At 38.1% G+C, this 14,859-nt stretch overlaps 1 pseudogene; it reads right to left on the bottom strand.

Annotated features, from left to right (window-relative positions):
* Window positions 1-10,577: 10,577 nt before the first annotated feature.
* LOC141417460 (cytosol aminopeptidase pseudogene) lies at window positions 10,578-12,579 on the bottom strand (annotated as a pseudogene).
* Between the last annotated feature and the right edge of the window lie 2,280 nt (window positions 12,580-14,859).

The following is a 14,859-nucleotide window of genomic DNA, read 5'->3' as shown; positions in this document are numbered from 1 at the left end:
ATGCAGTCAGGAAGGAAAAAAGAAAAAAGGAATGAAAATGAATGAAGAAAGTCTAGGGGTTTGGGTAGCATCAAGAGAATTTATGTTTGCCTTATAGGAATTAAAAAGTAACACGAGAGAAAGCAAGTAGAGCATTTATGTAAATTAAATTTGGCTAAAAATGCTCCCAAGAATGGGGAATGATACAAACATTCAAGTATGGGAAGCTAAAAAATTTCCAATCAAGGTTAAGCAAAAAGATTTCACTAAGACATTATAATCAAACTCAAAGACAAACTCAAGATCCAAACTAATAAAGAATCTTGCAAGGTTATTTCCATATGGAGGAATTCTCCACAAAAGCTATTATTAGATTTCTAAGCAGAAATGTTCCAGGTGAGGAGAGAGTGACAAATTTTCAAAATGTTTGAAGAGGAAAAAAATAGTTCCAGTGAATAATAATTTACCCATCAAGGTGTCATACAGAAACAAACAACAGATAAACACTTTATCTGACAAAAAAAAAAGATGAGAAAGTTCATTATGATCAGACTTTCCTTATAATTAATGATAAATGAATTCTTCAATCACAAACTAAAGGACACTAAATTTTAACATGAATACTTACGAAATTATAAAATTCATTGGAAAACGTGAGTAAAATATAGTCAAACTCAGAATATTCTAATACTGCAATGACGTGTAAATATTTTGTATCTGTAAAATAAAGTTTAAGAGAGAAAAACCATTAATATATGTCTACAGATAATTATTAAGCAATGCATATAGTGAAAAGATTGTGACATCAAAAACGAGGTGACAGAGATCCAAGATGGTGACAGAGACAGAGCCGCAGACCTTGTGAGCTCCTGACCCAGAGACCCTGTGAGAAGCTGGAGACACCCCTGACTGAGGTAAAGCACCAGGGAGAGCCAGAAACACGGCCCTCTAAACACTTAGATTGTGGGAGGCTTCTCCACACCAGGATCTAATACAAGAACAGCCCACCTGCCAAATCCCCACCCGGTAGGTCTGCAGAGCCACTGCTCTGTTCTTCAGGGCTCTCTGTCCCTTGATTGTGCCAGCCACAGCCCCGCGCCAGACCCACACATGGCGGGATACCCGCCCCTAAGCCACACTGGCTTCCAGCCATCCGGACCCACACCACACTGGAATACACACCTCTCGGCCACACTGCCACATCCATGACCATCGGGATCCCCGCCACCCATCCACACTGGACCCCAGCCAGGACCCAGTTCCCAGGGCTTGCCGGGATACCCCCCAACAGAGCCCACTGCCCTTCAGACCCTGCTGAGCCCCAGCTACATGTGGGATAACTGGACTCCCACCCCTTGGACTTCCCCTGCCCATCAGGCCCTGCTGGGCTCCAGCTCCATGTGGAACAACTGGAGCCCTGCTCTGCTGGGACGGGCACCAGCCTGGTGTGGGACAGCCTCAGGCTTCCCAGATAACCACTCCACCAGTCTCCTGCTCAGGCCACCACTAGAAGGCTCCAAGCATGCCTAAGACACACACAGACTGGACTGGACACTAAACAACTAAAAACAACTAAGCCTGCAATCCTACTGTTCCAGAACTGGTGATTTTTTTTTCCTCTCTTCTTTAAGGGTTTGGGAGCCTCATTTGCTGTTTGATCACCCACTATTTCTCCCATGTTTTTTCTTTCTTTCTTATTTTCCCCTCTCTTCTCTCTTCCTTTTATCCTTCCTTCTCTTTCTCCTTTTTATCCTTCTCTCAGTTTTTTGTTAGTACTAATATTGTAACCCACTTAATACCAAATTACACATAGTCAAGGGACAGAAATGGTACCTAGTGGAAATACAGGAAGAAGAAAAGGGGATGGAAACCATTCTCCCCCCAAAACTAAAGTAGTACAGGATTTAGAGCGAAATGACTCCAACAAAACAAAGATAAACTATACCAAGGAACACAACAAACACCACAAGAACACCCTGAAAGAAGAAATTCTACAAGTAATTAATGAGAATTTCATAGAGATGCTACTAGACATGGTCAACAAAAACGTACAGGAAGCACTCAAGAAATTCCAAGACAACAAAATTGAAGAATATGAGAAAACACAGAAACAAATAAATGAAATCATAGGAGCCTTAAACAAACACCAAACTGAAACAAAGATCACCATAAGCAGTGAGAGAACTGAATTAAGGGCAAAAATTGACAATATTAAAGAAGTAACACAAGATGTGGAAAACCTCAGAAAAAAGAATGAAACAGAAATACAAAGCAAAATGGAAGGCTATTACAGCAGAATAAAGCAAACAGAAGACAGAATCTCAGAACTTCAAGATGAAATGGCAATTAAAGGAAAAACTGAAGAACTATTAGTTAAACAACTCAAGTCCTGTGAAAAGAAAATGCAAGAACTTACCGACTCCATCAAAAGACCAAATCTGAGAATCATGGGCATTGAAGAAGGAGAAGAGGTGCAAGCAAAAGGAATGCATAATAATTCAACAAAATAATAACAGACAATTTGCCATATCTAGAAAAAAATATGCCCATTCAGGTACAGTAATTTCTCAGAACACCAAATAGACCTGACCAAAATAGAACTACCCCATGACATATTATCATTAAAACAACAAGTACAGAGACTCAAGAAAGAATATTGAAGACTTTAAGAGAGAAAATACAAATAACATAAAAGGCAAACCCATCACAATCACAACAGACTTCTTAGTAGAAACACTAAAAGCAAGAAGACCATGGGGTGAGATCTTACAAGCACTGATTGAAAATAACTTAAATCCTAGGATACTTTACCCAGCAAAACTATCATTCAAAATAAATGGAACAATAAAATTCTTCCAATAAGCAGAAATTAAAACAATATATGAACACCAAGCCATCACTACAAAAGATTCTCCAAGGAATTCTGCACACAGATAATGAAAGCAAACAAAACCATGAAAGGGCAGGCAATACCAAAGCACAGGAGAAGAAAAGGCAAGAAAGTAAAGAGTAACATTGATTCAGCTACACATAATCAAACACTTAATCAACAAAGACAACTACATGACAGGGATTACCACGTACTTATCAATGCTAACACTGAATGTTAATGGACTAAGTCCCCCATGAAAACATACTGACTGGCAAACTGGATTAAAAAGGAAAATCCAACAATCTGCTGCCTACAGGAGACCCACCTCATCAACAGAAATAAGCACTGGCTGAAAGTGAAAGGCTTGAAGAAGATATACCAAGCTAATGGTCCCTGAAAACAGGCAGGGGTAGCAATACTTATCTCAGAGAAAGTAGACTTCAAAACTACATTGATCAAATAGGATAAAGAAGGACGCTCCATACTAATAAAAGGGGAAATACACCAAAAGGAAATAATAATTATCAACATATATGCACCAAATGTCAATGCACCCAATTTCGTCAAATATATCCTGAAGGAATTAAAACATATATAAACTCCAACACAGTGATAGTGGGAGACCTTAGTACTCCCTTATCACCAAAAGATAGGTCATCCTAACAAAAAATCAATAAAGAAATCCTAGAACTAAATTGTACCATAGATCAAATGGACCTAGCTGATGTCTACAGAATATTTCATCCAACCTCTGCAATACACATTCTTCTCAGAAGCCCATGGAACCTTCTCCAAAACTGATCATTTCTCAGGACACAATGCAAGCCTCAGCAAATATAAGAAAATAGAAATAATCCCATGCATTCTATCTGACCACAATGCATTAAAACTAGAAATCAACAAAAAAAACAGCAGTAAAAAACATGCAAAAAATTAGAATCTGAACAACACATTGCTCAGTTAAAAATGTGTCATCAATGAAATAAAACAAGAAATTAAAAGTTTCCTGGAAATTAATGAACATGAAAACACAACCTACCAGAACCTATGAGACACAGCAAAGGCAGTCCTAAGAGGAAAGGTTATAGCCTTGAGTGCATATATTAAAAGGACAGAAAGATCTCAAATCAATGACCTAATAGGACAGCTCAAACTCCTAGAAAAACAAGAAAAAGCAAATCCCAAAACAAGCAGAAGGAAAGAAATCATTAAAATAAGGGCTGAAATCAATGAAATAGAAACCAAAAAAACCATATAAAGAATCAATGGAAAAAAAAGCTGGGCATTGAAAAAATAAATAAGATTGATAGACACTTGGCAAACCTGACTAAAATGAGGAGAGAAAAAACCCAAATCAGTAAAATCAGAAATGCAAAAGGGGAGATAACAACAAATACTACAGAAATCCAGGAAATCATTAGAGACTACTTTGAGACCCTATACTCTAATAAATTTGAAAATCTTGAAGAAATGGACAGATTCCTGGAAACTTACAACCAACCAAAACTGAACCAAGAAGATATTAATCACCTGAATAGATCTGTAACACAAAATGAAATTGAAGCAGCAATCGAGTCTCCCAAAAAAGAAAAGTCCAGAACTTGATGGATTCACTGCTGAATTCTATCGGACATTTAAAGTAGAACTAATACCAACTCTCCTTAAACTGTTCCATAAAATAGAAAGGGAAGGAACACTGCTCAACTCATTCTATGAAGCCAAAACCAGACAAAGAAACCTCCAAAAAGGAGAATTATAGGCCAATTTCCTGAATGTATATTGATGCAAAAATCCTCAATAAAATAATGGCAAAATGAATGCAACAACACATCAGAAAGATCATACACCATGACCAAGTATGCTTCATCCCAGGGATGCAGGGATGGTTCAACATATGCAAATCTACAAATGTAATAGAGCACATCACTAGAAGCAAACAAAAACTACTTGATCATCTCAATAGATGCAGAAAAAGCCTTCAAGAAGATCCAACACCACTTCATGATAAAAGAATAGAAAGAATGTATCACAATATTGCAAAGGCTATTTATGACAAACCTACAGCCAACATCATACTTAATGGTGAAAAACTGAAACCATTCCCCTTAAAATCAGGAACAAGATAAGGGTGCCCACTATCCCCACTCCTATTCAAAATAGTACTAGAATTCCTAGCCAGAGCAATTAGGCAAGAAGAAGAAATAAAAGGAATACAAATAGGTAATGAAACTGTCAAAATATCCTTATTTGCAGATGATATGTTCCTATACATTAAAGACACAAAAACCTCTACCCAAAACCTCTTAGACACCACAAACAGCTACAGTAAGGTGGCTGGATATAAAATCAACCTACAAAAAGCATTAGCTTTTCTATACACGAACAACAAACAAACTGAGAAGGAATATATGGCAACAATTCCATTCACAACAGCCTCAAAAAAATCAGATACCTAGGAGTAAATTTAACAAAAGATATGAATGAACTCTACAAGGAGAACTACCAACTCCTGAAGAAAGAGATCAAGGAAGACTACAGAAGATGGAAAGATCTCCCATACTCATGGATTGGTAGAATCAACATAGTAAAATTGTCTCTACTACCGAAATCAATCTACATGTTTAATGCAATTCCCATCAAAATCCTGATGACTTACATAACAGAGATTGAAAAATCTACTCTAAAGTTCATTTGGAAACACAAGAGACTGCAAATAGCCAAGACAATACTCAGCAAAAAAGGCAATGCTGGAGGTATCACAATACCCAACTTCAAACTATATTACAAAGCAATAGCAATAAAAACCGCATGGTACTGGCATAAAAACAGACATGAAGGCCAGTGGAACACAATAGAAGATCCAAATATGAATCCACACAACTATACCCACCTCAGTTTTGACAAGGGGCCAAAAACATACATTGAAGAAAAGATAGCCTCTTCAACAAATGTTGCCAGGAAAAGTGGTTATCCATCTGCAAGAAACTGAAACTAGATCCATGTCTATCACACTGCACTAGTATCAACTCAAAATGGATCAAGGACCTAAATATCAGATCTGAAACACTGAAGTTACTATAGGAAGGAGTAGGAAACACTCTGGAACTAATAGGTATAGGCAAGGACTTCCTCAATACAACCGCAGCAGTCCAGCAACTAAGAGAAAGGATGGACAAATGGGACTTCATAAAATTAAAAACTTCTGCACAACAAAAGAAATGGTCTCTAAACTGAAGAGACCACCCACAGAGTGGGAGAAAATATTTGCCACCTATACATCAGACAAGGGACTGATAACCAGAATAAACAGGGAACTTAAGAAACTAATCTCTCCTAAAATCAATGAACCAATTAAAGAATGGGCAGCTGAATTTAATAGAGCTTTCTAAAAAGAAGAAATTTCAAATGGTAAAAAAGCACATGAAAAAATGCTCACTGTATCTAGCCATAAAGGAAATGCAAATCAAAACACACTGAGATTCCACCTCACCCTTGTTAGAATAGCCATCATCAAAAACACCACCAACAACATGTGTTGGCAAGGATGCAGGGAAAAAGGAACCCTAATCCACTGCTGGTGGGAATACAAGATGGTACAACCACTCTGAAAAAAAATTTGGAGACTTCTTAAAAATATAAACACAGACCTGCCATATGATCCAGCAATCCCACTCCTGGGATATACACAAAGGAATGCAACACAGGTTACTCCAGAGGCACCTTCATATCCATGTTTATTGCAGCACTATTCACAATAGCCAAGTCATGGAAACAACCAAGATGCCCCACTATTGATGAATGGATCAAGAAAATGTGGTACTTGTATACAATGGAATTTTACTCAGCCATGAAGAAAAATGAAATGTTACCATTTGCAGGTAAATGGATGGAACTAGAGAACATCATTCTGAGCGAGGTCAGCCAAGCTCAGAAGACCAAAAATTGATGTTCTCCTTCATATGCAGACTTTAGATCTAGGGCAAATGCAGCAATGTGGTTGGACTGTGACCACATGACAAGGGGACAGCACATGTGGGTGATATAGAAATAGGTAGAAAACCCAAAACATGAAAGTGTTTGATGTTCCCACTCCATAGAAGCTAATACAGAAACCTTAAAGCAAAGAAGTTAACATGAGAAGGGGATAAGTAACCTGGGTAAAGATCAGTTAGAGATGAATCAACATGGGTCATAACAGGTGTACACGAAAGCAATGCTAGGAATATTTCTGTATAGCTATCTTCAACTCAACTAGTAAAAACACTTTGTCTTCCTTATTAGGCTTGTCTCTTTTATTCAACAAAACTAGTGATAAAGGCAGACCAGGACCTGCCTGGAACTGAAGGCAGAAGGGGGTAGAGGGTGGGGGAAGGTGGCGGGGGGAGAAATGACCCAAACAATGTATACACATGTGAATAAATGAATAATAATAATAAAAAGAAAACGAGGTGATGGATGGGGGGAGTAAAAGTATAGATTTTACAATCAATTCAAATAGTATTTTTATCAGCTCAAACCAATTGGTATGGTTACCAAGTGTTACATTTAAGCGTTATGGTAAACACAAGCAAAAAATAGGATTGGTTGAGTTTATAGAAAAGAAAATTATATGATGCATACAAAAGGATCAGAACAGCTTTAAGGACACTTAGACTGAAAGTGAAGGGATAAAAATAGATATTTCTGGTTGAACTAGTATGTGATACAATTTATTTTACAAATGTCCCATTGAATGACATAAATATATGAAGGCTATATTTTTTTAATGTTTTAAACAAAATACTGTATGTGATTTAGTATCTGCATAATGGGGAAGATATTTTTCTTAATTGGAAGTAATATCATAATTTACACTATTTTCTCTTGTGTTAACAATACTGTTGTTTTAAAGAATAAAATAAATTCTTAAAACACTATTCTTTTGCTTTAATGTAGAAAAATCATTTTTTATTCTGTTTGTTGGATTGGGCTTCCTCGTGTTGAACCAGAAGCTAAGCACATTTTCTACTATTGAGCTACATGCTCAGATCCTAAGAATCTTAAGTATTATTTTATTAGCATAAATTTTGAAAAGTAAAGTAATTTTAGAGTGGAAAGTAAATAGATATGTCATGCAAATGCAAGCCAAAATGGAGCTAACTATACATTTTTCAGACAAGAGAACTTAAGCTCAATTACCAAAAGACAATTACAATATTTCATTATACAATGGTGAAAGATCATTTCATCAAGACAATATAACAAAGCCAGGCATGGTGCCATGTGCCTGTACTGCCAACTCTCACGAGAAGGAGATGGGAGGATCACAAATTTGAGGTCATTATGGAATACAGAGTATGAACCTATATAAAACAAAAGACAATATAATAATTTCTAGTACATGCACACCCACATTGAAGAACCTAAATATATGAAGCAAGTATTAATACATCTGAATGGAGAGATAGATGTACATTCAGTTCTGTAAATACATCACTTTCAATAATGGACAGATCATTCGGACAGCACATTAGTGATGAAAACTTAAACTACACTTCAGAGCAAGTGGAACAGATACAGAACATTCCATCCAAAAGTAGGGGAATAAACCTTGAACTCAAGTGAACATGAACATTCCTCTGGATGGATATTGTGTTAATGCACAAGGCATGTCTTAGTAAATTTAAGAAGACTGAAATCATAGCAAGAATATTTCCTAACTACAGTAGTACAAAACTAGAAGACTCAATTATAAGTGAAAAACTGATAAAAAAATCACATATATGTGGAATTTAAACACCACAACCCTGAGCAAACAATGGGTCAAAATAGAAATCCAAAAGGAAATGAAAAACTATCTTAGAATTCAGCAAAATTAGAACTAAGTGGGAAGTTTATATCACTAAAAACCTACATTCAAAAAAGAAAGCTAGCTTTAACAAACAACCTAACTAGAAGTAGGAAAAGAACAAGAAACAAAACCCAAAGTTTGATTGTTTCAAAATTTGGTTTTGTCAATGGAAGTTGTGTTTCATTAGTCCGTAAATTTGCACAGGGATTTCTGTTTCCATCGGTGATGGAACATCAGGAACCATTCTACATTGAACTACTTAAGTTCTGGACAAAAATACATGAAATAGTATTCAGAAACCAGAAAACACAACTCATAATAGTGAAGGAAAACAAAGAAGTGCCCTAGTGATGATTTCAACTTAATGACTGGCCACAATTTCACAAAGAGGAATGCAAAGAAGTCCTAAAGGTCACCTTGAGTCCATGAGACAAAACTCAGTGTTTGAGGAAGACTGAGCAGCAGAGGCTCTCATTACTCCTGAAGATATAGTTTCCTTTCTACCACAGTTGGCCTGAACTCTCTTGGATCAGAAGGTTCAGTAGAATTTGGATATGCTGTAGAATATTCAGCTATGCTGTTGAAACATGGCAACTTTGGTGTTTAAAGCTAAAGTTGAAATGGGGCTTAATTATAACAAATTTTTTCCAACCAAGTTTTATTTTCCACTTATAATCCCTAATTCCATCAGATATATTACATTATTTTTTTAATTCATTCTTTGTACTGTAGGCCATAAATGAACAATTTCTCCTTTTTGTGGGCAATAATCAGAAAAATGTGAAATAAGTTTCAGCCACTCTTTATGTTCATGAATTGATAAGTATTCAGCTTCAGTGAGAACCTCAGTATATTTGAGATGATCTATAATTCTTATTATCAAAATATATAAATTATCTCTTACACTTATCACTGGGCCACCATGAAGAACTGCAGTCATTTCAGGAGCATGTTATAATCACAATTCAAAGTCTCTCTTCCAAGTGCTAGAATGGCACTGCTCAAAAATGAGTCACTTTTTGTTTCATGCAGCCTTAAATATAGATTTTAATATGTGCTTCATAGCTAGCTGAACTCCATGACTCTTCATTTCTGGGAATCTGTGTTGTTACCAGACAATTGCTATTTAAATTATAATTTTTTATGCACTAAACAGAGGCTGTCAACACAATGATGTAAAATGAATGGATATGTACATAGTTTAGTTGGAGAAACATCTGTAGTTTCTGCAATTGAGTGAGTTTTTATGCACTCTAAAATAATTTAAAGTATTTTACCATTATAAATTTCAAATTATAATTGTATAACTTAGTTAATTTACCTGGGTTTTCTTTTGATTTTATTAGTGTATATCAATTGTCCAAAGGGGTTTCATTGTTATACTTCCATAAATGCATATAATGTACTTTGATCAAATTCACCCCCCTATGACTCTTTCTTATTCTCCTCCCCTTTTTCTAAACAATTTTATGTAGTTCTTATTTTTAATAACTCACTGAAGAAAAAGAAATATAAACAGCTTCCATCTCTGAATTCTTCCTATCAGGCACTTTAATTTTAGTATCTTAAAGAATGAAAGTAATGATTATTATTTTTTTTTTGCAGTACTGGGGATCAAACCCAGGGATTTGTGTATGCTAGCAAGTGCTGAACATTGAGCTACATCCTCAGACCTTGTTTCTTCTCTTATATTTATTTCTAGTAGTTGATGAAATTATCAACTTTCTTTTCTTTCACTCAGCAAGTTTTGCTAACTATATCAAGTAAATATTTCTCAAGCCTGTTGATTTTATTTTACAAGTGTTCTACTATTACTATTTATCACACACCTAAAATAAAACTAAAACTTCTTTTTCTTATTCCTAGTCCCCAGATCTAACTTCTACAAGGTGGCTGAAATTATTTTTCTTTTTTTTTTTGCACAAGAAGTTGGATTTATTATTTCTGACAACTGCATAGTAACTTCTATTTTGTCCATTTTCCTAGCACCAAAAATTTGAAGTACAATTTTTTTAAATAACATAACATTCTGAAGTGGCCAGAAGTTTTTTTAAAAATTGCACATATAGATCTTAAAAATCATTCCAAGCAAGATACTATCTTTACCTTTATAAATCTTTGCATAAAATAAAAAAAATCAAGGCATCCAAATTTTCATTTTATTCTACATTTTAAAATATTTCCCTTGTTATCTTTAAAAGGTTTTCATCCATTCAAAAATATCCTGAAGCCCAACTGTGTAGTTTAAGACAGAAGAGGATTTTTAGGAGCATCTGAAATCACTTTTCCTTTTTGGTGGTACCGGGGTTTGAACTCAGGGCCTCACATTTGCTAAGCAGGCACCTCACTACTTGAGCCATGCCACTGACCCAAAGTACCTGAACTAAGCACTGTCCTGACTGAAGCGACATAAGAACTCAATCAGAGTCCTTGTGGGCCTCCCAGTCATGCCTTTCCACAGGTATGGAACCTCATCTTTATTGGTCATCACACCTGCTATGTCTGAATGTGCCCACTTAGGATGAGTCACGAATTCCTTGAGGAATGCTGCAGCTGTACACGCTCCTGCAGATCTGTATTTTCCAATGTTATTAACATTGGCAAGTTGGCAATCTTTAACCTGTCTTGTATAATGCTCAAAGAGAGGCATCCTCCAGACACGGTCCCCTGTTTCAATGCTGGCCTCAAAGAGTTTGTTCCACAGCCAGGATGAATTAGTAAAGACCCCAGTGGCACCTGACCCCAGAGCTATGTCCATGGCACCTGTTAGAGTGGCAGCATTGATGATGGCCTTGGGATTAAAGGTGTGTGCATAACAGAGCGCGTCAGCCAGGATGAGTCACCCCTCTGCATCAGTGTTATCAACCTGGATGGTCTTCCCGTTCCTGGCTCTAACGACATCCCCAGGCTTGTTGGCCTTGCCAACAATATTAATGGGCAAACTGAGCATGGCAGCAGACATGATGGCTGAGCATATGGTTGCAGCTCCTCCCATGTCAAGCCTCATGAGGTCCATATTTGTAGAGGGCTTGATGGAGATACCACCACCGTCAAAGGTAATTCCCTTTCTGACCAGGACAAGGGGTGCTTCACTTGCACGGGAGCTGCCTGTATAGTGGATTTCCAAGAAGACCGGAGGCTCATCAGACCCTTTGGTCACGCTTAGAAATGAACCCATTTCCTGCTGCTCAATCCAAGACTTGGGTCTGATATGAACCTCTGTTTTACTACTTGCACTTTTGAGTTTCTTCTCAATAATTTCAGCAAATCTGGTTGGCGTCATCTCATTAGCTGGTGTCTCCATCAAGTGGTGAGCCAAGTTCTGCCCAGAAGCAAAGAGGACTCCTCTTTATCAGGCTTCCTGATCCCCACTTCCGTAGAGCTTCGCAGATACAGCCATCTTCTTTTTCTGCTTTAGGTCATCATATTCATAGAGCCCAAGCATAGCTCCTTCTGTGGCAGCCTGAGGATCTCCACAGGGATCCATCTCCACAGATGACAGCTCCAGGTCCTGAACCTGCCTGCACCCAGCTGCGATAGCAGTTCTGATGTTTTCTTTGTCTTCGTGCCAGTTCTCCTGGTCATCTACTCCAGCTGTCCTTTTGCCAAGGCCAACAACCACCAAGCTGGGGAAGTCCTGATGTAGACCATAAAAGATTCAGGTTTTGCCTGCCTTCAGAGGTGGTCCAGTTATGTTCAAAATTTCTCTAAGCTTTCCAGCCACTGACTTATCAAAATCCTCTCCTGCACTTGTAAACTGTGGCACACCATCTTCTTTGTCTTTGGAATAGATTCCTAAAACAAGACCCTTCATCATGGCTGCAGCTGCGAGACCCTGGCCCCAGAGACACCTCACTCCTAGACGTCTGACAGTGACTCCTGAAATTATTTTTGTAAAATTAAATATAACCATGTCATTTTGCTACAAAACACATTCTACAGTTCCCTATTACATGTGAGAAAAAGGCCCAGTGCTTTAACACAGCACCCATTCCTATAAGCAAGTTTATCCCTATGGATCATGTCATGTTCTAATACCCATCCAGTTGTAATTATCTATTCACCCTGTTTCTTTGTGGCATTATCTTCTTTTAAAATGACAAATATTTTCCTCCTTCAATGACTAAGTCCTAATCATCCTTTATGGCTTCCCAAAATCTCCCTAACTTCCTCAGGCAGAATAAATTTGTCCATTTTATAAACTCATTGCTAATTACAAATGCTTTCATTATGTGATACACTGTATTAAAATTATTCATAATGTGTTTGTAAACTGTGAATTTCATATGCACAACAAAATTGTACAGTGTTCATTTTGGTGTTCCCAGAATCTAGAATATAATAAAACTTGTATTGAAATATCACTCATTATGGAATTTTTTCCAAGTTTACCATTACAAAATTATATAACCAAAAAAAATTAAACTATAAGTCTCAAGTGTTATTATAGTTATAAAATCCTCTAAAGGTCAAACAGCTATGCAACATTATCACCTTCAATTTTTTGCTCTACAGGTACATAACTTTCCAGTGCTATTGGTCTTCTTCTTCATCCCTGTTAAAGAATCAATAACAAAAAGTTTTAATATATCAAAAAATAAGAGTTTAAATTCCTCACCATGACGCCCCAGGGATTTCCTGAGTTCCTTGAGGAAGCAGTGTGGTGCCCATGTGGGGGCCTTAGAAGGCAAGAGCTGTAGGCTCTTTGCTGAGGGCACCAGAGCCATGCACTATGGCATCAATCCAGAACAGATCCAGGTCAAGGTCCAGTCCTACTACCTTGCGTGCTTGCTGGGCTTCCAGCACCACGTGTTGCTGCAGGCACTGCCCTGGATAGAGGTTCCAGGTGAGCAGAGGGCACAGGTACAAGAGGAACTGCACGCTGGGCACTGGAGGGTGGGCATTGTGATGAGTCTGAGGTGCTTGCTGCCCAGCCTTACTGAAGTGAGCTTGAACTCTCACCAGGACTCGCCAGGGTCAAGCTGTCAAAACTAAACCAGGCAGAGCTGGTGGACTTGGTGCAGTGGGACGGACCCAATCCTCTTCCACTGCCAAATTGCCAACTTCGATTGGATCCCAAGCAACATCTTCAGCCTGCAGTGGGACTCACGATTTATGCAGCCCACCATGAGCAATCTGCCCAGCGAGCCGGGCTGGGCACTGGTCTTTCTGGACGATGCGGTGGGCTTGAATATCAGGTGACATACATGTGGGACAAGAATAACAAGCCGCTTTTGCAGTCAGCGTGCGTGTTCCACAAGCCCACTGCCTGGCGAGTCCAGCTGGCTTCTGCACCTCTACCTCAGTCCAGAAATCACTTCTCAGAGCAGGGTACGCTTGCCAACTCCCAAGCTCAACTGCTGCAGAGCTGCCTTTCCAAGCACATTTTGCATCACAAGGGCAAGTAAGACTGCCAGGTTGGGACTAAACATTACCCTTAACAAGAGGGGGAGACCCAGATTGAGGTGACCTCTGCCACAAACTGGGACCAGCAGGCCAATGCCCAGTTACTGGCTTGAGGACAAAGGTGTCTGTAAACTTTTCCACCCACCTGACCTTTCCTTTTAATTCCAGGCTATGTCCTTTCCAACTTCTGGGAGGAGGAACTCACTGAGGCTCCAAGCTAAACATTCCCTTCAGCCAGTATGAAAGATTCATTTCTTTGTCCCCATGGAGAGTGGATCAGAAGAAACTGGCTGTGGAGAACTAACCACCCCAACTCCCCTTTCTAAAAAGAAAACTTTGTTTTGAACCATTCAACTAATTCTGCAATTTCCTACCAAATGAAGCAATGGTGGCCCCCAGCAAGGCTGTGACATTGGCTGGCTGAGCCCTCTTCCTGTGTTCCCTTTGTTCCAGAACCATTATGGTGGCTCACTGTTCAGAGCAGGGGACTGCTCCCAATAGTACAAAGAGAGTAAGACCTCCTCAGTGCCCTGGGTGTTCCTGCACACCCTGACACAATTCCTTATTTCCTTTATCAAATTTGAGTTATTTTTTAATATTATTCTTATTTGTAGCTATAGTCAAAAGCTGTTATACTTTACAAATTCTTATACTTATATGGACTCTCACATACTAGTAGAACCATAGCCAAATGAGAGTAATTTTACATGTTAACTGATATTAAATCTTCAGTTTACTATTTTGAAATATAAAAAACTTTAAGCAAGTCAAA

Source organism: Castor canadensis, chromosome 15, assembly GCF_047511655.1.
Source record: "Castor canadensis chromosome 15, mCasCan1.hap1v2, whole genome shotgun sequence".
Taxonomy (NCBI): domain Eukaryota; kingdom Metazoa; phylum Chordata; class Mammalia; order Rodentia; family Castoridae; genus Castor; species Castor canadensis.
This window is presented reverse-complemented; position numbering and strand designations above follow the sequence as displayed.